Source organism: Gymnogyps californianus, chromosome 2 (assembly GCF_018139145.2).
Source record: "Gymnogyps californianus isolate 813 chromosome 2, ASM1813914v2, whole genome shotgun sequence".
Taxonomy (NCBI): domain Eukaryota; kingdom Metazoa; phylum Chordata; class Aves; order Accipitriformes; family Cathartidae; genus Gymnogyps; species Gymnogyps californianus.
In genome coordinates this window covers 27,742,625-27,766,561 of record NC_059472.1, presented here as the reverse complement: position 1 = coordinate 27,766,561, position 23,937 = coordinate 27,742,625, and positions in this window count along the sequence as shown.

Here is a 23,937-nt window from a genome sequence, read left to right as displayed (position 1 = left end):
GGAACGCAACAGAGGAAAGCACACATGAGCTGTATTACCAGCCCAGCCAAGACTTGTTTGCCTGACACCCTGAAACTTTTGCTGTGCAAGAGTTTGGTGACACTGTTGCAAACATGAGGGATTTGAATCATATGTTTCTGCTACACCACCCCCAAGGAAGTAACGTACAGCCACCCCAGAGCTCTTAACTAGATCCAAGGACTCTCTGAGCTTTTGACTGGGAAGGAGAAGGAAATAGTTACAGCATCCCATCTGTTTCCCCCACACCACTTGGGATTTAAGATCAATAAACGCAAATGTCCAATTCAAAGTTTCTTGCTAGTACCTTTCAGCTGTGTTTAGGTTTGATGTTGCCAGGTTGGCCCCAAATGTTCCTGCTACAGCCCTTTCAAATCGCTTGCCAAACAAGACGAATAGCTGCATGGACAACCTGCAGAGCCGTGGAAAGCTAATCAATGCCTGCCTCATTCTCCAAATGCTTTATGTACTTTCACAGGTAGTATGAAAGTCAATATCCAAACAGGAGACCATTGCCACACGTCATGGCCTTCTGAGCAATTGTTTTGATTTGCAGATGGCTTTTCCTTCCCCTGCTCTTTACGGCAAAGCAAGTCACGTACTGTCAGGCTCTGCCCAGGTGACATGATGCATCATGTTTCTTGTAGGCCCCTGTGGCTAAATCTAGAGAAAGCAGGCATTAAAAAATAACCGAATCTGGGGGAGAGGCTGACAAATGAAGAGACAGCAGCCTCGGTAGGTTACGTAAGATCCCTGGATTTTAGTGGCAGGCAATTAGAAGGAAATGACCGACGGTGAAATTCATCTTACTTAACTTTAGTCCTCCAAAAGGCATTTGGTCTAAACTAGTTATGTGGGATGCAGCCTCAGGTAATGGAGAGACACGCCTCTTCAAATGTGATCCGTGCCTTCATCAGAACACGTCTTAGATGGCAGAGATTAATTACCTGTTGAATGTACCCATTCTTCCATATGGGCAACAGCAGGCATCTCTGACCAGCTGCTGAACTTCTAGAAAGTTAAAGGGTCCTCCCAGGACCCCCAGCAACTCAGGGAAGAGCATGTACACATTGATTTAGTGTAATAGTCTCTAAAGATGTAGGAGCTTAAGCTTCATTTCCAAGGATGGTTTAGGTAGCAAACCACATCATGGCCTTGTAAATCAAGGGACTAAGAGTCCTATATGTCTGTTGCCTCTGAAACTGGGATCCAAGCTCCTAAATTGCTTGATCCTTTGGGAAATCACAGCTACTTCTGAAAGACTTTGAAATTAATGGCCCTTGCACGACGCTGCAGCAGCTTCAAGCAATATGTTGAATAATCTGATAATTTGAAAAGGTAACTGAAGGATGAGTTTTTGTTTTAACTTGAACTCCAACAAGGAATATATTTCCTGACTGAAACAGTTTCATAACTTACAGATAAATGTCTCAGTAGGGAATATCAGGTTATTCTCTATAATGCCAATTTTTGATGGAATAAGATGCCTTTTAAAATGGTAATGCTGTACGTTGTGAAGCACTTTCTCCCCCTTGTAACCTGTGGAAGAGGATGGTGCTCTTAGCTCCTTCATTCCTCCACAACAGGAGCCCTTTGCTCTGAAGCATTAATTTTTGAACTATGCAGGTCTATATACCAGCCTGTGAAGTCAGACCCAGACTGAGGTTTGTGCAGCCTATTTCAGGAGCCTTCTGCCTCTAAAGGCATGGTGAGCATGAAGTGTTTAGACAGAGGCTGTACCTAAGCTTACATCCTTTATGAATAAGGCTAATGTATACTATAGTTACATAAGTCCATCAAGAAAGGTTCAAGATCACTTGATCTCTAGGAGTTGTCGCCAGGTTTATGGATCTCAAGGTTTGCCAGGGTGTTTGTGGTTTGTGTTTTAATTTAGCAGCACTGAACAGTAAGTGCTTTCAGTAGCTGCTTACTGAGAAAGCACATCTAGAGTGTTGCACAAGGGCTAAATTTCGCACATGTTTCTGTACTTAGAGAATTGAAATCCTGAAAATTATTTCAGAAACTGCAACCTGTCAGGACTTTCAAGTTCTGCAATCAGAGACTAAAAAGAATGAGGAAAAAATGTAGAAAAATACAAAAAAAAGGAAAAGATAAATAATGATTATGCTGGCATATCCAGATCAGATGAGCCTGCATAGGGATATAATTAGAAATCATACATAATTTCAAATAAAAATGGAAATGTGTCATGGTTTAACCCCGGCCGGCAACTAAGCACCACACAGCCACTCATGCACTCTCCCCCGGTGGGGTGGGGGAGAGAATCGAAAGAGTAAAAGAGAGAAAACTGGTGGGTTGAAATAAAGACAGTTTAATAGGTAAAGCAAGAGCCATGAATGCAAGCAAAGCAAAAGAAGGAATTCATTCACCACTTCCCATCAGCAGGCAGGTGTTCAGCCATCTCCAGGAAAGCAGGGCTCCATCACATGTAATGGTTATTTGGGAAGACAAAACGCCATCACTCTGAACGTCCTCCCCTTCCTTCTTCTTTCCCCAGCTTTTGTTGCTGAGCATGACGTCATATGGTATGGAATATCCCTTAGGTCAGTTGGGGTCAGCTGTCCCAGCTGTGTCCCCTCCCAACTTCTTGTGCACCCCCAGCCTACTCGCTGGTGGGGTGGTGTGAGAAGCAGAAAAGGCCTTGACTCTGTGTAAGCACAGCTCAGCAATAACAAAAACATCTCTGTATTATCATCAACACTGTTTTCAGCACAAATCCAAAACATAGTCCCATACAAGCTAATATGGAAAAAAAACTTTATCCCAGTCAAAACCAGCACAAAACGGAAAGAAGTCAGGATAAAAGAAGACAACAGAGTAAGAGTGATTGCACTGTCACATGCTCTACTCACAATGCAGTATATGGCCAGTAGACTAAGGACCCAGGAGAATATTAGAAGTGCTCAATGACGTTGACGTATGTAATCAAGAATCTGTTGAAACACTATATCCTCACATTACCAAACCACACTAGTCACCAATTCATGTAGCTGCTAGCTCTTGGGAGATGAAGTAGCTCATAAGGGATTAGGAATATGGGACAAAGAGTTTGTATGTGAAAGCATGGAGAACGTACACAAACTCTCCAAGGCTGCAGATATGAGCAAACTTAGTAAATAAACTCTCATACAGATGTAGAGAAAAATAATTCTCCAAGTAGCAAAGATCAAAAATTTACAAGGACAGATAGTGCCAAGTATGTGCAAAATGCACAAATACAAAACAGGAAATTAAAAGTAAAGGAAGACTTTCGGAGAAAAACTTCCTAATAGTTAATGCTCAATATATTGACTCATTTGCAATAACTATGGCTAGGGAAATCATTATGCCAAAGTTTGCAGACAAGAAAAGCCAAGTGAAAATGTACCATACCAAGGAAGCAAGCAGTGACTCACAGAAAGAGCTTCAAAATAATGTAAAACTAATTACAAATAAATGGTTGGTAAGACCAGGTTGGCACTAGGTACAAAGCAACAGCATCCAGACAAAAGCAAACTGAATGACAAACATGCAATGTAGGTTATAGTATCTTAGTGAATACACAAAGCTTCAACAAAGCAGCATCAAATTAAATGATTTGATAGCATGATCATTACAGTGCTAAGATGAGCTCAGCCAGAGTACAAGGAAAAGTATGCAGACTGGAGGATTAGAGAGTGCAAACAACTCAGAAATCATGGCTTTCACCTAAAACAAATACCTTCATGCACTCATTGATACTAAACCTGGATGAATTGTTCACGCCATAGACAAAGAGATTCATCCATCCAGGCTGGCAGGCTGTGAGGCACCATGTGGCACCAGGGCACTGCTGTTGTCACATGAACTCATTTGGAAATCCAGGCCAGGCCAGACACATCTGAGGAAAGCAAGCTATTTATGAAGTTGCTATTTAGCTATATGTGAGAATATAGGCTTTAGCGTAAAATAGTGAAGAAGAAACGATACATGCACTGTCTTGCATCTCTCTCTACCCTCACCATACTTGAACACCATAATCCCTTCTAAAAGGTATTTAGAAAGTTTAATTTTATTTTTCCTTTTCTTTGTAGCCTTTTAATTCATACTGATAACGTATGTGGGAAAACACTTGACTGTTCCTGTTCTCCCAAAGCCATTATGTTTGAGAGACAATAAAACAGTAAGAACAGGCCAGCAGGGACAAAATCTGTGTGTTTTATGGGTCTAAGTGAAAGTTCATTTTTAAAAAGGTCACATTAACACTTTTTTTTTTTTTTCCTCCATTTGTTCCTCTTTGCAGCAGTGCTGAACACTGCCAGCTGAAATGACTTCAGAGGCAGCTGAAGTGACCACAGCAGTGGGTCAGCTGAGCTGGCCACAGCAGTGGGTCAGTGCCAGTGTCACAAGTTGTTTGGTTTGGATGGCCATATTTTTAAAGCCAATGAAATATGAAATATACCTTACTGGGATATTCCTTCAAAAAAAAAAAATAAAAAATAAAAAAAACTCTTCTCAAATATTGTATAATAGAAGAGGAAGAGGAAGGATGACTGATGTACCCAAAGAGTCAAGGAGAAGTCTCCAGCTGGTACCTATCGTTGTACAAGATACATTAATTTTCCTTAGCTATTGATCTCTCATTAATTTCCTTCTTTAGAATCCTGAAGCATTTTCTTGTTTGTTTGGGTTTTTTTAACTGTTCATGCTCCTACATTGCATTGTATAAAAGCCTTTAGATATTGCCTGATTTCTGACTCTTGCAAAAGTTGCTAGGTCATGTGCAATAACAAAATAACAAAAGAACAAACAAACAAACAAACAAACAAATCCATGTTTTGGATAGATTCACTTTGCAAAACACAGCATCATGAAAGATAAAATGTTAGCTTTGGCCAGACTCAATCCTGGAGTAAATTTGGATGTTCAGCAATTGAGCTGCTCTCACGATCCTTCAATCCACTGATGCCACAGCTTACTGTGGCCTGGGTACAATGTTCCTGAACACTTAGACGTCATTTCTGTGAGTTGTCCACTACTTCTACTTTTGCGAACCATTGTGGAAGCCAAGTGAAACATTATTTTGAATGAATGAAAATCCTGATATAAGAGACTATCACACTGCATGTTGCCACAAAGGCAGTTCCAGAGTGCACCTACCTACTAACAGCTCCCTGCAGCTCCCCAAGCCACAGGCAGATGTAGGTGAACTTCTAGCATTTTCATTGTCTTCTTCCACCCCAGGTTCACAACAAGCACCTTCACTTCTTTTTTTCCCCAATCTGAGGCATCTTGGATGAAAATCTACTCCATATTATTGCTTTGCAGATTTAAAGAGTTAATGCTTTTCCCCCCAGGGTATGTGGCCTTGCAATGTAACTTCTCAAGGTGGAACAAATGGTGGTTACTGAAAATTATAGGAAGATGCTAAGAATATTTCTAGACTCTTTATTCTAAATAGTCCAATGGATAAAACTCTGCTTGCAAGTGAAAAGATTCACTTAGGAATAGCATTTCATAATCATTTGGGTAAGGGTATCATGATATCTAGCTGACTTAAAAGGTCACATTTATGACCATAAAGAAAGAATAACATAAATGCCCATGTGCACAGTTATTTTAACAAAAATGCCGCTATAATGAAACCTTCTTAGAGAAGTGAAATACAGTGATTGGAATGAAAGTTCCAAATCTCATTGCAATCAAAGGGCATAAAAATTCCAGCTCAAGTTAAAGTGAACTTTCCTTCAGTCATGGCTAGATAAATTGCATGTTTATAACCTATCTAGTGATACCGCTGTCCTGAGAGGCAGGTGTACAGAATAATGTCCTACTAAATGTATAAACAACATGCTGATTACAAACAAAAAAGTTTAGGGGAACATCCCCAATTCACAAACATGAGATCAGGAAGTCCAAATTTCCCATTGTCCACTAACAAAGAAAAAAATTGGCTATTACAGCCACAGGAAAGTAGTATGTTTTATTAGGACACTTTACATATGTTATATTTCTGTCTTCTCCTGCTTAAAACATTTTTTTTTTTCTCTTAGGAGATGGATTGAGCAGTTCTGGTTTGAGTCACACTCTTTTCTCTCTCTCTTTTTCACAGAACAATTTATTAGCTGTTACCATGGAAATTATTTCATTTTTCCAATAGTAGGATTCCAGCCCTGCAGTCTTGGTTTTGTCAATATAGTATCCAACTCCTAACATCCCTCCTTTATTAATGTCACTGTTAGGTGAGACTATTTACCTATGTCAAGAAAAAAAGTCTTTAGGATAGTTTCTTAAAGGGATTTTTTTTTTCTTTTCCTGGCCATTAAGTTTGAATACTAAAGCTCTCATTCAATTTCTTATCCTACATGGATGTGATGTGGAAACATAACGCTACTCCCTTCTCTGTTCTGTGTGGGCAGAATACCACTGTGTGACCTGCCCCTTTTTCTGAAAGGGCACAAATGGGCATAAATGGACATAACCCAGCAAAAGAAGAAGTAGGCTTTGGCCCAGTCCCTTGCCTGGTTCAACATGGCAATCAACATGGCATGGAGAAGAGCAAGCTGCAACCAAGTACATTTTTAGCAGCAGGATATAAAGCCAATCTCCTCCATAAATGGCCTGTGTTATGTGCCATAATCTCATTTTACAACCCAAATTATGGCTGGACTGGGCTTTGGTTGCCTTGGTTTCTTCAGTCTACAGTGTTGTCAGTACCTTAAGGCCTATTAAACACGCAAGTCTAGAAAAGTTTGTGACATTTGCTTGGAATCATTGGATCAAGAACGTTCCTCTGATGGAAAAATTTAATTCACTAAAGCCTCAAAGAACTTGATAACACTTGGAGTGATGGGTGTTAATTACAGATTCAACAGTACCTGAGTGAACCTCCATTTTCTGTCATTTCTGTTTTCTTATAAGGTCAGAAACATAACCTTAATAGCTTTTAAAGTGTATCAGATCATACAAAACTTAACTTTATTGTTTATTTCTTCCTGTTTTACATGAGAGTAAGCCTAAGAAGATATTTTTACCTAAACAACAAATTCTACAAAGCTCCTAGTAACCTCGTCCAACCTTTCAGAAGACATCAGTTTACTTACAGAGGAAATATTAGAATTATTATTTTAATTTCGAGGAGTCTGCTGTATTCCTGGGAAAGATAACTTAACTTTCCAGAGGTAAAGAAGTGGTGGAAAGGCAGCAATCAAGTGCAGAACCAAATAACCCAATTTCTTCCATTTTTAAAATTGCATCAAAGGTTCTGGGTCTGAAGTTATCTTGAAGGTAGAAAGGAAAAGGAAGAGGTATTTTTGAGATTAGCATACAACTTTCTGCCTGGCCAGGCTTAAGATGTAAAGTCTCAGTGCAAATTTTTGATGCTTCTCTTCCTTAAAGGAGAAGGAAGGCCCTGGGAGGGTGAGAGCAGGGGTCTAGGGACGATTATTTTCATGGACTTTTAGTGAATCCACTGCCTTTATGTTTCTGAGGGTTGGTTGGGTGCCACCAGCTTCTGAGCTGTTCTAAGAGTTCGCTGCCCTTGGGGTACATGGGGATCTCTTCCCTGCTCCGCTTTTCTTCCTCTCTCACTCCCTTGTGTCCCCCTCCCTGGGGGATTTGCACCACTTCTGGTATTTGTGGGACCTTTCGTGGAGCTGATTCAATCCTGTGGCCCCAATAACTTCTTTTCTTCAGGTCACCTTTGTGCTGTGCTAGTGAGGAGAGCGGGCTTGGGGAAGGGTCTGGAACACACCGGGGCTAACCCAGGAGGAGAGAGGGAGCATGCAACCAGGGGGAGAGGAGGGAGCAGGAACTCCCTCCTCCAGCAGTGAGATGTAGCTTACATGCAACTTCACCATCTGAGGCCATGAACTGAAGTGGCCACAAGCCAAACATCTCTGCCACCCCAGGCTGCCTTCCCCGCCACAACCCTCTCCTGCCCACACACAGGAGATGAAGGGAAGTGCTGACAGATGACATATGCTTGCAAATGACATAATTTCACACCAGTTGAATTCATGTCCTGCAATCACACTGTACACTCATGTTTTTCAAGGTCTTATTTTAAAATACTTTCCACTTATTTGATCTCCTCTTCTTTAAAAGACATGACACCAAGGTGACGTGTCAGCAATTTACTGTGAAAATTAGAAGGGAACAAGAGAAAAAGAGATTCTTAACAGAGAATACTGCCAGTACGTGTGTGTATTTAACCCATGTCTGGCTACAAAATTGTGCATCATGGTGCTAGACCTGTAGCTCAGCTGGTGCAGCCATAGGTTGAGAACTCCCAAGTACAAGACACTGAGGTTTCAGGAAGGTGAGCTGAGAAATAACTCATTACTAATGAATGTGTTTCTCCAAAGGGAAGAGGATAAAACAAGTGCTGGTCCAACTCTATTTCTTATTGCACGTACCTGTAGTCTTGTCAGATACTTAGAGTTACAGAGTAGAATCATAGAACAATTCAGGTGCAAAGAGACCTCTGGAAATCATCTGCTCAAAGCAGGGCCAACTTCAAAGATACATTAGGTTGGTTAGGACCTTGTTCAGTCAAATTTTGAAAGTGGTGTTCTATTTTAAAAGTTCCTTTTTTAGGAGATTGTTTCAGGTTTTCCCGCATACCCTTCTGTTAGCTCTCATTTTGACAGAGGATTCACATCATTAGTAACACAAAATAACAGTACGTTTGTATTACTCTTTGAAAGTCCTTCTCCCAAAAAACATAAGAAAAAGCATTAATTTATTGTTTTACTAGAACTGAAGGTATGAACAGCCCTTCATGAAATCATGATTCAGTTCACTATTACAAGACTACGACCTGACCCCTCTTGCAGTTCCAGCAAGTCCTCACTTTCCTAAGAGATGAAAGGTGGGGCAAGACAAACCTCCAGTCTAACCCTGTATAGCAGTTTGATGTTTCTGTACCACTCTAGAAGACAAGTATCTCAAATTTGTGATCTTCAGTTTATTCAGCTGATTTTGAGCCTGACAGTCCTCTAGAATCAAAGAATCATAGAATGGTTTGAGTTGGAAGGGACCTTAAAGATCATCTAGTTCCAGCTCCCCTGCCATGGGCAGGGACACCTTCCACTAGACCAGGTTGCTCAAAGCCCCATCCAACCTGGCCTTCAACACTTCCAGGGATGGGGTATCCACAGCTTCTCTGGGCAACCTGTTCCAGTGCCTCACCACCCTCACAGTAAAGAACTTCCTTACATCTAATCTGAATCTACCCTCTTTCAGTTTAAAGCCATTACCCCTTGTCCTGTCACTACATGCCCTTGTAAAAAGTCCCTCTCTGGCTTTCTGGTAGGCCCCCTTTAGGTACTGGAAGGCTGCTATAAGTTCTCCCTGGAGGCTTCTCTTCTCCAGGCTGAACAACCCCAACTCTCTCAGCCTTTCTTCATAGGAGAGGTGCTCCAGCCCTCTGATCATCTCCATGGCCCTCCTCTGGACTCGCTCTAACAGGTCCATGCCTTCTTATGTTGGGGGCCCCAGAGCTGAACACAGTACTCCATGAGAGCAGAGTAGAGGGGCAGAATCACCTCCCTTGACCTGCTGGTCATGCTTCTTTTGATGCAGCCCAGGATACAGTTGGCTTTCTGGGCTGCAAGCACACATTGCCAGGTCATGTTGAGCTTCTCGTCAACCAACACCCCCAAGTCCTTCTCCTCAGGGCTGCTCTCAATCCACTCATCACCCTGCCTGTATTTGTGCTGGGGATTGCCCCAACCCATGTCCAGGACCTCGCACTTGGCCTTGTTGAACTTCGTTAGGTTTGCACAGGCCCACCTCTCAAGCCTGGCAAGGTCACTCTGGATGGCATCCCTTCCCTTCTGCATGTCGACTGCACCACACAGCTTGGTGTCGTCAGCAAACTTGTTGAGGGTGCACTCACTCCCACTGTCCATGTCACTGACAAAGATGTTAAACAGTGCCGGTCCCAATACTGACCCCTGAGGAACGCCACTTGTCACTGCTCTCCGCTTGGACATGCTGCTGAATGTTGATTCAGTTGTTCTTAGCTGCTTTACGTTCAAAATCAGTCACACTCCTGACAGTCACTGGTACTGTAATCCCCTCCACACCTTTGAGGATCAGCATGAATTGACTGGTTGCAGGTCTACTGCCTGGCTGCCTTTAGGTCTGGCTCCCTGTCAGCTCTATCTCTCAGAATAAGTTTGAGCTGCATACCATGAGCTACGAGGACGCAGTATAGCCAAGCAAGGACACTGGGACTCCATCCTTTTGTAGCTGTGTGCTGCAAACAAAAGACCCACATTTGTGACCCTCACTATTTATTGTTGAGTAAGTAAAGATACTTCAGCCTCCTCCCAGAGCCCTGTCTTGTGAGCAGTTTTGTCTCTCCTGGAACAGGTAATGAACAGACAGTCGTGTAGCACAAGGTTTCCCATTAGATTTTTCTTTGCCCAATCTCACAGATTTTTCATACTTCCCTGATGCTCTTCTGGGAGAAAATAGACTTGACATTCCTGAAGTTGTATTCCTACCTCTCCACTGCTGTTGCTGGCAGACTTGCCAGGGGAAAGACATACTCTAATCCTCCTTTGAGCTGAAACAGGGTTTTGCTGTGTTTCATAAGGCAGATGAAGAGGCAGACAGAACACTCTCAGACCAGCTGATGGAGAGCAGAAGCAGCATACATACACACACAAATAATCAGAGCCGCGTAAGAGATTCATGATTTCCTCACAATTTGCTATGTTTCAGCTGTGACTCCTTTGCAAAACACCAGGCCCAGCCACCATACCTGTGGAGAATAACAAATTAATTTCTCCCTTTGATGTTCACCAGCAGATTTTAAGAGTCTATTCGGGAGCTGGTGAAGAGTGATTTAAAGTTCAATCTGGTTTTTGTTTGTTTGCAAGGATTGCATGTCCAAGAGCAAAATATGAGATTTCTCTTTAAAGCATAATAAACTCCAAGCATTTTGATGAAAATGTTCTGCCCTGTCTTTGTGCTTCAAACAGAATTCTCCTGGGCTTCTCCTCCAACACGAGGCAGTAATGTGGAGCAAAGCAGTCTGATCAGCTGTAGTGCCATTACTCCATTTTAAGCCACATCTCAAAGCCGACTCTGCACTCCTTTAAGTTTCTGGCCCATCTTCTTCAACCTTCTGGTGTGTTTTGTTCAAAACTCAACCGCTGGATGAAGTACATCCACCTTTCATTAAAAATCCCCTCATGGCCCATCTTTCTGAACACAGAGGCATTAAAGTTTCTTGTTAGAGCAGCCTCTACAGGGAGGGATAAATTACCTCATTGATTGAAGACTTAAAATTAGCAAGGCAGAACTGATGAGTGTGAATGAATGTGTCCTTTTAATATTTTGGGGCTCTCTGTACATGGCATGTCATAATATTACATTAAATTTTCAGATGTCTTGTTGCCTTCTATGGCAAAAAATAGATAGTGAGAGAAGAGGGAAAACCATCAAAGATAAGAAATGTCTGGACAAAAAGACTATCTGTTCCAAGATGCTGCACATTTCGATTATGTCATTCCCTTTTTATTCAGGCTTAGTGATAAGTGACTGGTGGAACACAATGTGGTAGTGTGCTGAGTTCTGGCTTGGCTGCCTCTGCCGGTGGCAACGATCGGGAGATGACAAATGGAGCTGATAGCTCTAATGGTAATAAAGGTGACCCTGATGCTTCCTGTTGTATTTTCAGCTGCTTAAAACCTTGTAGACTTTTAACGGTTAAGGTGGAAGTTTCCCATGCTGTCTTTCTGCTTCTGGATGACCTTTTTCTTCTTCTAAATGTCACCTAACACAGTCTGGCTATTTCTGATGGAGAAGCTTACTGTTTGGCTCCTAATGATCCACAAAAACCAAAACTGGGAGGAGTGACTGCTACACCAGTTGAGTGTGTTTTCATTCAGAGGGACCTGGACAGGATGAAGAAATGAGCTGACAGGAATCTTGTGAAGTTTGATAAAAGGAAATGCAAAGTCCTGCATCTGGGGAGGAGTAACCCCAGGCACCAGAACAGTCTGAGGGCTGACTGGCTGGGAAGCAGCTCTGCAAAGAAGGACCTGGGCGTCCTGGTGGACAACTAGCTGACCACGAGCCAGCAATGTGCCCCTGCAGGAAGATGGCCAACAGCATCCAGGGCTGCATTAGAAGGTGAGTTGCCAGCAGATAGAGGGAGGTGATCCTTCTTCTCTGTTCAGCACTGGTGAGACACATCTGGAGTGCCAGCTCTAGTCCTGGACTCCCCAATACAAGAGAGACATGGACTTACTGAAGCAAGTCCAAAGAAAGGCCACTAAGATGATTAAGAGAGTATATCTTGCATACAGGGAGAGGCTGAGAAAGCTGGGACTATTCAGCTGGGAAAAGAGAAGGCTCAAGGTAGATCTTACCCATGTGTATACATATCTGTTGGTAGGGAATGAAGAAGAAGGAGCCAAACTCTTCTCACTAGTGCCCACTGACAGGACAAGAAACCAATGGGCACAAAACTGAAACATGAAACTCCATCTGAACACATGAAAACACTAATTTACTGTGAGAGATGTTGTGGAGTCTCCATTTATGAAGACAGTCAAAATCCAGCTGGATGTACTTCTGGACAAACTGCTCCTCCTGATCCTGCTTGAGCAGGGTGGTTGAGCTAGATGATCTTTAGAGGCCCCTTCCAACCCCATCAAGTCTGTGACACTGTGAATGAAGAAATCTTGTCACTCCTTAACAGATCATTTCTAGCTTTGGAGCAGGAATTTTAAATGTCTTCATAGGAGTCGTCTGCTGTCAGTTGTCTTCCCATTTTCACCAGAAACTTTCTAAATTCACAACACGTTGAAGTTGCCAGGGATCAATAGAGCCTGGCTGGAATTTGATTAATAGGCAGATCCTGCAGGCACCTCCTGCAAGGAGCACACGCCATCTCTGGGCTGCAAGCACTGAATACAACTTACCCTACGTTTGCTGCTTGGGGCACTGTGGTACAAAGCTCAGACACAGTGAACAGGGCTTCTTCAGGCTTGCAAGGCTCTAATTGCTGGTGCCCCAGATGGGAAGAAGAAGAAGCAGCCTAACTTGACTACAGCAAAGGGATATATCCCTCACAGGGAAAAGATTACAAGAGCCAGAGAAGGAAGTGAAAAAAAAGCCAGTGCAGAGGAATGAGAGTAATAAGGCTGTAGCCTAGGGGGATTTGGGGGGCATGGAACAGACTGCACCCAAATGCAGATGTAAAGGGAGACCAAGGGACAACATCACAGAAAACCTGAGCTACAGCATTTTGTGAGCTTAATGTGATTTAGTAACTAATTACTTTAACACACTGTTTTGAAGCTAATGAACATCTTCCTCCACCGCCCCCGCCCCGATGTATACATGTGAATTCTCCCCACCAGGCTCATCAGATGAACCCTCTTAAGATGCTTTGAAAAACCCAATCTTAATATATAAAGTGCTGTAGGATCTTTTGAGATAAAATTCTCTAGAGTGTCCCATTCATCTCCTCTTCCTTACTTTGTGGAAGTACTTAGTCTTTATATAATATTCAGTCCTGATTACAGGGTGCAAGACTGTTTTTTCCTGATAGGCTAGGTTTGGGTTTTCTGCTTTTATGCACAGCAAACATACAATTTTGTTACCGGTAGCAACAATCAGCTCAGAAAATGATTAGGCTTTTAAATAACTGGGTTTTGTGAAAAAAGCATAAACAGGAAGGTGTGGGCTGTTTCTGGGGTTATAGAGACTGCACTAGAATGAATTCAGGGAAGAGACAGAGTGAGTGAGACTCCTACACCAGTTTCCATGTGGACTCTGCTAAATCCGAGGAATTCCTCCAAATTTATGAAATTTGCAAAATTTTAATTGAGTGCAAAATTTGGCCCTTGCTGTTTTTCGGAGCTAGAGTCGGATTTTATCAAACTAACTGGTAACTCTTTTTCAATTTTGAAAGGTTAATTATATTGTTGAGCAATATTTTAATTTATTCTAATTTGTCTCATCTGGATTTGTTCGCCTAATAGTTCTGCGTATCTTTACATTCATTACAGTCCATTAAGGTAAAACCTTTTAACAAATACTCATTTGTAGCCACTTTCATCACTTTCCGCTTGAACCTCATTCTTTTCCAAATGTCAAACTCTTTAAAAATCTTGTCATGAAAGGTCACCTTTCTGTGAAAATCATATTCAACTTTTCAGCTCTGGCATGAAACTACAAGTTATACAGAAGTTTTATCCCTTTCAAGAAGAATCTCAGGGAGAACTTAAAGTATTGGTTTTTTTCTTAAAATTACAGTTTTCCCATCAATTTTTAGCACTATGCCTCTCACAAAAGCTAGTGTGTCTACTGACCACAGTTTTCATCTGAGATTATTTGACATGACAAAATAATGACCCAGAAAGGCATTTGTTGTGCTTTGGTGGAGCACCCTGCTCTTGCATTGTGCAGAGCAGACCCACCAGTATCACCAGTGCTCATTCATGACTCATGATAATGAAGAGTGTACATAATGGCTGAAAAGACTCTCTGAGATGCTTATGTAGGGGACATACCATGTAAACCTGCACAGCTTTGCATTAACTTTCATAAATGTTGTGAGAACAAGTCAAATATTTTATTTTGTTATTTGTTATTTGTATTGTGGTACTGCCTGCTTCCTCGGGTGTGCTTGTACTCTGCAAATATACAGTAAAAAGATATCCCTTGCCTCAAGGGCCTTCTAAGTTTAGAAAAAAGCTAACAGCAACAGGTTACAGCAAACAGACACATGAACACTAGGAAATAACTAGTTAAAACAACTCAGCAAAAAATGCTGTGGAAGTAATAAGTTTGTAATTTTTTTATAGGCACCATAGCAAATACGAGATTGTGCATTCACCTGGGGCTGAAATGGCCATTTAGAGGAGCTGCTAATGATAGCTGTCAAGTGATAAAGACACTTTTTAAAGTCCAGGTAAAATTGGAATAGGAATGTTTATTAAGTTAGCTGATACTTTCCAAATAAGCATGTGAAAAATATACGAAACAAAATGGCACTTACTATTGCACAGTGCCTTATGCTATTCTCAGCTCTGTACCCTTTAAGAGTCTCAGTAGTGGTACTCTTCTGCTTTTATTCTTGCATTGTTCTTATGGCCCCGCACCTGGAAACCCCGATAGTGTTGTCAGGGCAAGTTCTCATGGGAAGCAACTACCACTTTGCCCCTCTTTTTCCTCACTCCTTCCCTCTTGTTTTGTAGACCTTAGCTCATATTGGAGGAAACTAAACATATTGAATAACAAAGTATAGAGCAGTAATTTAAATATTCATTCTATATTATCCAATAATTTATGTGCACAGAAGTTTAACAAGTAGCCAATGTGGAAAATTCGCACCTAATAAGTATACTCCAGTCAGTGCTAATAGCACCATAAGTGGAAACAATAGGTAGCATGAGTGGCTCACAATGAAATGCATATAGTGCTAGGGAAAAAACATGACAAAAATCATCATTATCCTTGTCATCTTCATGCTTACCACCTGCTGCACTGGACAGCCCAGCCACTGCCTCCCCAGAGGAGGACAGTCACCTAGGACTCTATTTCTACTCTTCCTGGCTGGGCACAGGGAAGAAGTTTCTCTCTTCCCTTCTCTCTTTGTCTCCCTCCCCTTCCCCTCCCCCCTTATGTTTTTATTTTTCTCCAGAAGTAACTTGCACTGTTAGAGTGGACATATGTCATCAGCTACGGACCCCGCTAATAAGTGTCTCTGTAATGTGATCCTGTCTCACTGTCCTTTGTGCAACATCACCATTTTCTCAGCTTTACTATCTACCTTTAGAAATTCTGGGCTTGATCTGAGTTTTTAGTATCTTCTGCACTTTGACGTAAAGGCTGATTATCTGATTGAAGTGCCTATGATGCACACTCTGTTATCATACCCTCTATATTTGAACCGACCAAATCAGTTTCCATCTTTTCTATCATCTGATTTGCAGTGATCCATTAAAATCCTCCCCCTTCAATATCTTGTTGAAAATAGCCTTACTTTCACTTTTGGAAGATGCTGCCAATATCTGCACGGCATCAAAGTATGACAGTTGCAATTTATTCATCAGTGCATTAGGTTTTAACCACAACATGCCCTCTCATCACCCAAGAAACAATTGCAGACTAGAGTCTTATATCTATATCATTTCTATGAATAATATGTATAACTGAATTTAGTCCATCACTTGATATTATTCTGTCACATGAACGTCAAAGCAAAGGAGCTCTAAAGCAAACACAAAGAAGAAAAATGATAGTCATAAAGTAAACAGTTCCAAGAAAGAAAGAGAACCACAGGTTGAACATTCATTGGAAAGCTTTTTTTACCAGGTACTGGGGAAAGTAATACGGCTTGTCAAGACCTAATACAAAAAAGAATATTAAAGAGCTAATGGACTTCTCCTGGAGGGCAAATAAGAGAATTAGCCCATAGGCCTGTTTGGGAAGAATGGCCTGACTGAGATGTAGGCTGTAAAGAATGGCCTAGGCAGCTAGATCAGTCCCCACCTTGAGTTTAAAAAGTTTTCAGCATAAAACTCGGGCACATAGGCCTTACGCTACCCTATTTCACACTGCTGTATACCTTTAACTGAGCAAAGGAGAATTGTTTGAAGAAACCGTCTTGAATCATTTCACATGCCTGAAAACCAAGATAACCCATTTATCTTTTCTCAGTGGTCAAATCATGGGATTCTGCTTTCAAACAGGTGAAGGAAGTGAAGCCCATCAGTGGGAAGATGCCCATGACATGTGAGATGCAGTTCACACTGTACCTGGGACAACACTTTACTCAGAAAAAGTCTGAGAAACTAGGTAGGCATGTTTTTATTGTAGCAACTCGGGCTATGTCATAGAATTACTACAGTTATTGAGCTAACCTTATTGCCATGTTACCTCATAACCTGCAACCTGTTCATCCTCATCAAACCTATGTGAGGTAGGGCTATAGATTTATTTGTCCCATATTATAGGCCAAATTAGGAATCGAGGCTGTCAGTGAAATGAACAGGGAGCGCTGCATGCCACTAGGACATGCTGATAGGTAAGAAGCCGATGGAAAAGGCTTATTTGTCTCCTAATGAGGTTTGCATAGTCTCCAGAGCTTGCTCCAGCCTAAGAAGGAAAAACATATTATTCAGTATTTTCCTCCTTTAGGAAAAAATCATAGAATATTACAATAAGTGAAGTTTGAACAGACCTCCAGAGGTCATCTCAACCAACAACTTTTGAAGAGCTTCAAGGATGGAAAATCCACCCTTAGTCCCTACTAGATTTCATAAGCGTATTGCTCTTTGTTTGCTTCAGTTTCTGAGTTTCCCACGAGAGAGGTAGAAAGAATCACTCCCTTGGAGTTCTTCATAACTCAGTACTAGCCAGTGAGTGTTGTACACTGTCAAAAAAACATTTTTTTTTAAAGCATTGAAGTTGAGGAAATAGTAATAATGGTGTTAGAGAAATGAAAACACATGCACATTCATAAGAACATGAGTCAAAATTTCCATTCACCAAACTAGTCCTGGAGGTATTACAGGCAGGAAAAGGTTTCAGTCTTCAAAAGTAAAAGACGAAGAACAAGCTGAACTATTGGAAAAACCTTGGTGACTTCAAAGCTCAACACAAAACTTGTCTGTGTAAAGTTTTTTGAAATGTAAAATACTAAACAAGTAGGAAGTATCCAAAAAAATTGAACTGTGAAACTGTGAGACATTGCTCTGTATCTCTAATTAATCTCTCCTGATGTCTTAACTTCCTTATTTTTATTATTTTTCTTGTTCTTTTTTTAAGATAATAATAATAACTTGTGAGAAGACTTTTTCTACTGGAAAAAAATAATTATGAACTTTTAGAATTTTGCTTCGTATGATCTTCATTTTCAGATGTTCTTTTTGTTTGTGCTAGCCTTTTAAGTAAGCCATTAAGTAAAAAGAAGACAATCTCAGACTTTTAAGGCAAGCAGCTTTTATCAGGAAAAAAGCAGCTGTAAATATTATTTTATTTTCCTCTAACAACCATTTAGTTTATTAGTTTGAATTTTTGAGAACTATTCAATTATTTTAAGCCTGCTGCATTTTACAGCGTGCTGCAGATGACGTTGAAATTATATCAAGGTCATTGTTTGTGATTGATGTTATCACTGTCTTTCTTCGGTTTATTACATTTTTTGTGAGCAGGAAATCCTGATGCTGTCAAGTCAAGTGCCTACTGAATTTCTAGAGACTTATGCTGCCATCCTCCTTAGGCAGAAAATAAATTGTTCTTTCACTGTTGCATAATCTGATTGACATACCTACATTGAATGGGCTCCTTTTTACCAAGACAATGAATCCCATCTCTCTTGTCACATTTCATAAATTCCACACAGTTGCATTACAGCAATCTGTAAGCATTGTGAAATTATGAATATGGCAAAAGGCAGCCATGGTTGGCCACTCTTTATAATGAAGGATGGAGTTTAAATTAATTCCGATGATTGCGATATATTTCCATGCTGGCATAAAAACTGTCACAATCTCTTTCTGCCTTTTTAATGGACACACTCTGAAATAGATATTTCAGTGAAGCAATTTCCTTTCTGCTAATTTAAAACTTTTTTTTTTGTGAAGCTGTGATATGTATTTCAAATTATGTTACCTAAGAAAAAGGATGCACAACCTCTTTTTAATTATTATTTGGCATTGAACAAGAGCAGTTCTTTTCCTCTCCTTTAATGGCCCAAGAGGAAGAGTTTTGTGTTTCAAGCACTTTTAGGAGAATCAGTTGGTCAAGTTTTGAGTTTCAATTCTCTTCCAGGTGTTCCTGAGTGGAGAGAAATCTGGCAGCCTGTGGTTTGAAATCCACTGCTCTGAGTTAGATGCCTCAGCTCCTGAAGCATTGTATAGGATAAGTTAGGTGTAGGGATGTGTATAAAATCCGTACCTGGAATAAAGAGTTGCCAAAGCTGAATGAATGTTATGGTAGGGATTTTTCCATTATACAAGGCTGAGTGTTGGAATTTAGACACCAAGTGAAAGAAAATCTCAGTGATTACTGGACATCACTTGGTTTTCAATGTAAAAATAAATGGGAGCAAGGAAAAGCTCCACCAGAACTGTAACTCTCTGGAATGGAGGATAACATGAGAATGTTAAAACAGCATTTCATCCTGAATCACAGACGATTAGTTCCAGAACACAAAGAAAAGTCAGAAAGAAGATGGCTTTTTTTCTACCAATATATGATTCCTCATTAGCTCTTTTATTTTCAGGAAGAGGTGACTGTGAATCTCTATAACTGATGCTGAAGACACCTGAGCTCCACCTAAAGAAGAAACATATTGGAGGGACACATTTGCACAGACTTCAAAAGGAAAGTGAAAACACACAAAGCTTGTAACTGGGCAAAGACTGAAGGGTTTAATTAGCTGTTTTGGACAACCGTTTGAGCTATTTGACTTCTTAAGAAGAGACCAGACCAGTTCAATGTGAGACCAAAAAGCCAGAGGGAATACAGAGGACCTCAAGAACGTGATTAACCTTGACATAGTGGTTATACAATGATTACAGAAAATTCTATGACTTCGCTCCTGGAAAGGCACCAATGCATTGCTAGGAAAACAGCAGAAAGACACTGCTGGGGACGAGGGAGTAGGCATGCCTAAGGAACTTGGAGTTGGGTGGGAAGGGATCAGTGGCATGACCGACAAAGCCTATGTCTGCATTAGCAAGCAGTCTGGCCCGACATAAATGGATCTGTTGAGGGAAACACTTTGTATGAACAACCCAATGTCCACACTGCATGTGTTTCAGGGGGTCTCTAACTTGTTCCCCTGGAGTGGACATCCATTAGCAGCTGTAGTGAAATAGGTGCACACCTAGAGTTTGTCTTCTGTTCTGGTTTTAGCCAGAAGGAATCCAGTTTCTGTCTTCCATGAATGCTCTGTGATGTGAAGCAAAATATGAGAAGTAGAAGAGGGCATTCTTTTAAAATACTCAGTCCTGATCTGAACTAAAATGCTAGTGTAGACACACCTGGAGTTCATCTGCACACAGGTAGATAAGAGATCGTCAGTGTCTGGGCAGGACTCTGCTCCCAGATCTGCACTGCATGCTTGCTTCTTTGAATCTGTCGGCCTGGCATGGAGGAAGCTCTCAGCAAGAAAAATGCCAGCATCATTTTTCCTTGCTGCCATTGGAGGATAAAAGAAACTCTTTTCAGGGCTGCAAAACTGTTTGAACTGGACAAGCTCAGAGCAAATAGGCAGTTTGGGCGCTGGTTTATTTGGAGCCTAGATGTGGGGCTGACTGTCTGGTCTAGATTGTTCTTCATGTTGGTTGTTAGCGTACGAATTGGTGGTTAGTGTGCAAACTGACACATGGCTCTTCAAAGTCAGGGAAAAATAATTTTTTTCAATAGGCCACTGATTAGATGCAGCTGAGTCAGAAGGGTATGAGTCACCACTCAAATGACAAGTGTAAATTTAGTGCCTAGGGGAAGGGAGGAGGCTTTTAAAAGCAAACACATTGTTTGGAGCTGAAGAAATTGAAGCCAGGTCTCCGCCACAGGATTTTGCTGGCATACCTGTATTGTCTAGAGGTGTAAGAAAATCGCCCACAGAGTTGACACTGGTCTATTGGCAAAATCCATGGTGAAGACACAGGGAGGCTTAAAGAAGAGTGTTTGTCACAAAGCTGTTGCTGTACAGAGAAAGGATATAGCTATGCTGATGAAAAGAAAAATGTCTTGGGATAAGATTTTGTCAATGCATGTTTAGGGTGCTCCTGTCTCAATAGGCCTCTCAGAAAGCGGGAATCCCTATGTCTAGTTTCAAGATCCTGAATGAATTTATGCATGAGCTAGCTCTCAGCTACGCAGCTTAAGTGTTTGAAGACAGGAAGATCTACGTGCTAGGGAACATTGACCCTCAGAGTCAGGGCTCAGGCATTAGTAGAGAGGGAGTTGTTAAGACTGATGTTTTGGAGCTCAGTGTCTCAGTTTCCCCAAAATATTGCTTTAGGTGTGCCCACATTCTTTAACATCATTTCAAGGAAACAGGAGAAAAGTGGTCTCGATAAAATTATCAAAAGGTGGCTTTGCAGCAAATTATTCCGGAGCGAATATTAGTAGATACACCAAACTGGCACAGCATTTCAAGTGAGATCTAACAGGGCACTCGCCTGAGCCCCTGAGTGTCAATGAACATTTTGATTAATGGGTAGGTTGATGGAACAGAAGCTCTTACAAAGTGTGTAGATATCAATGCACAAAGCAGACTGTAAACACCACTGAGGACAGGATTAGAATTCAAGATAATTACTTGAGACTGGAAGAAAAGGGTTTGCAAACAATAACAAAAAAAATTCAGTAAGTGGCAAAGACCATCTCAGGGAAAGAAAAAGGCAACTGCACAAATATAAAAAAATAAAAAAGACAAAAAAAAAAGTCAGATGAGTGAAACAGTACCTTGGAGGAAAGGCATTAAAGTCTGTTGTGGACCACAAACAGTATGACAGGACTACAATGCAATGTTGTTACTAACAAAGCAAATTGCCATCCCAAATGAACAGGAGTGTCATCTGCAGAATTTATGAAGCAATTAATCTTTTTGTCTCCATATAGCTCGGGGCACTAAACTTTACGAGAGATGCAGTCACACTAAGAAGAATAACAGGAATGCTGAGAGACTTTAGAAAATGTGATCTATCCATCAATGCAGAGGTAATTCAGTTTATTTTTGGAATAAAAAAGAAGTATGGGAGAACATGATAAAAATTCCAATATTGAAAACATAGTTGAAAGGGTGGTGATACAAGACTTTTCATTTCCAGGGAGTGAAAGAAAAAAAAAAAATTAATTTTCTGTAGGACAAGGTATAGTTTAGATATTATGGAATGTGTTCCTCACTACAAAGATCAATAAGCATCAATAAGCTACCTAAGCTGTGGCATCCCCATTACTGGAGGTTTTAAAGACCATCTCAGGAAATGTTCGTTGGGGAGAGTGTCAGGGTCCTTGGTCCTCGTCAGAACAAGGACATAGACTAGCTGTCCTGTGAAAGTAACTTCCAACTTCACTATAAAGAAAATGATCCTGCCTCTTCCCAGAGGCAAGGAACAAAAGCACAAGGGGCAACAGACACAGGTTGCAACAAGGGTAATTCCAATTAGATACGAGAAAAATATTTTTTCCGTGTGGGCAATTCAATGCTGGAACAGGTTGCCCAGAGAGGCTGTGGAATCTCCAAGTTTGGAAATATTCAAAGTTCTGCTGGACAAGGCTCTTGCTGCTGCTTTGAGCATGGGCTCGAACAAATGACCTCCAGAGGTCTCATCCAAACTCAATTATTCTATAATCCTGTGATTCTATTGTTAAGGCTTATACATGGAAGGGGAATGTCATATCACCCTGGGTGTAAAATGTTGCTTTTAGTCCAGAGAAGGAAGAGTGACAGTTGCCTATATTGGCATTAGCGATACATTATCTGCAGTCTGTCTGGGATCTTTTCTGTAAAATGAAAGAAGTTATTATCTGTAATTATCTTCAATCTACATGAACAAAAAAATTCTGCATTAAAATAGCTAGACTACACGGGGAGGCGGGGGGAAGGAGGACAGCCTAGAAGCCACATCTCCTACTTCCAGTTAGTTAAGGGCACAAGCTAAGGGGATATAAAAGAGCAACAGGGAGCAATACCATTCCCAATTTTCATGGGACCTATCCTGCACCTTACCTTGAGCACCTATCTGAATTTCAAGATGCCCACAGGTCCCTCTTGTTTTAGGAAAACAATGGTTATGTGGTATTGAAATTTAGCTCACTGGGGCTTGGAAATCTAGAGTTCACCTAATTTATACAGTGTGAATCTGACTGCCTGTTTTACTTGGTTCCTCACAGTCAGATTACTCACAGGTACTTTAGTGAGAACAGTCTGGGTCTAGTTAATTCTGTGAATTAGCTTTTCTGTTTGCCATGATGTATGCTGGAGAGCAAAATCTCTCCAATCAACTACAAAAACTCCACCAGACACAAATGTGAGCACTGGCAAAAACAATAAGACCATGAGAAAATGTGAAAATTAATCTAGTTTTCAGCTTATGATCTTCCCGTTTCTTACAACCATTATCTCCTCAAGCTGCACAACAGCTCTCTGAAGAGAAGCAGGTCTCAAACGGAGGCTATTTCGCCTCTACTGAACCAAAGCTACTCTGTGGTAGGACACAGTGACCCCAGGGAACAGAGACTGATGTATAGTCACTACAGACACAAGAAGATGGCTCTAGAACGCAATCAGCTGAGCAGGAGTTAGTGCATGTCACCCACGTCCGTGCTCTGGCAGGCAGGTAGCACCCTGCCTTTTTTAATAGGCAATGCTCCTGTACATTTTATCACACTTAGAGGGCAGCACCTCCCGCTGTGTTAAGAGGTTATGGCGGGGCCTTAACTCATTTCTTACCCAGAAGGAATATCACTGACTCACTGGTGTCCCAAGGCAGACTTATTTCAGCCTGACTATGCTTATCTTAGGAGCAGGGCACAAGGTGATCTGCTGTGAAGCCTTTTGCATAGGGCTGTCATCAAGGAAACAAAGGCAAACAAGAAAATTATGATGGTCTTTTACATCATAGGGCAGCACTAATAATGTCTTCCCCATTTCAAGTTGAACGTGGTCCTACCTCCATCACTGCAAACAACTTACTAGATAAAAGTGATATAACTTAGACCTGTGTAATGTGAAAGAATTGCAATTAAAAACAAAGTCCTGCCTACTTCAAACGCTGAAATTACTTGGCTGCCAGGGTGTTGGTTCCTGTTGTTTCTAGGTTTCCTATTGCCCTGGTACCATTCACTGGGAAAGGTGCAACTCGTGTGTGGAGGTTACATTCAATATTTGAGGAAGCAGAAGATACTCTGTCCAAATGCCAAAACAGATGAAGGACTTCCACTCAA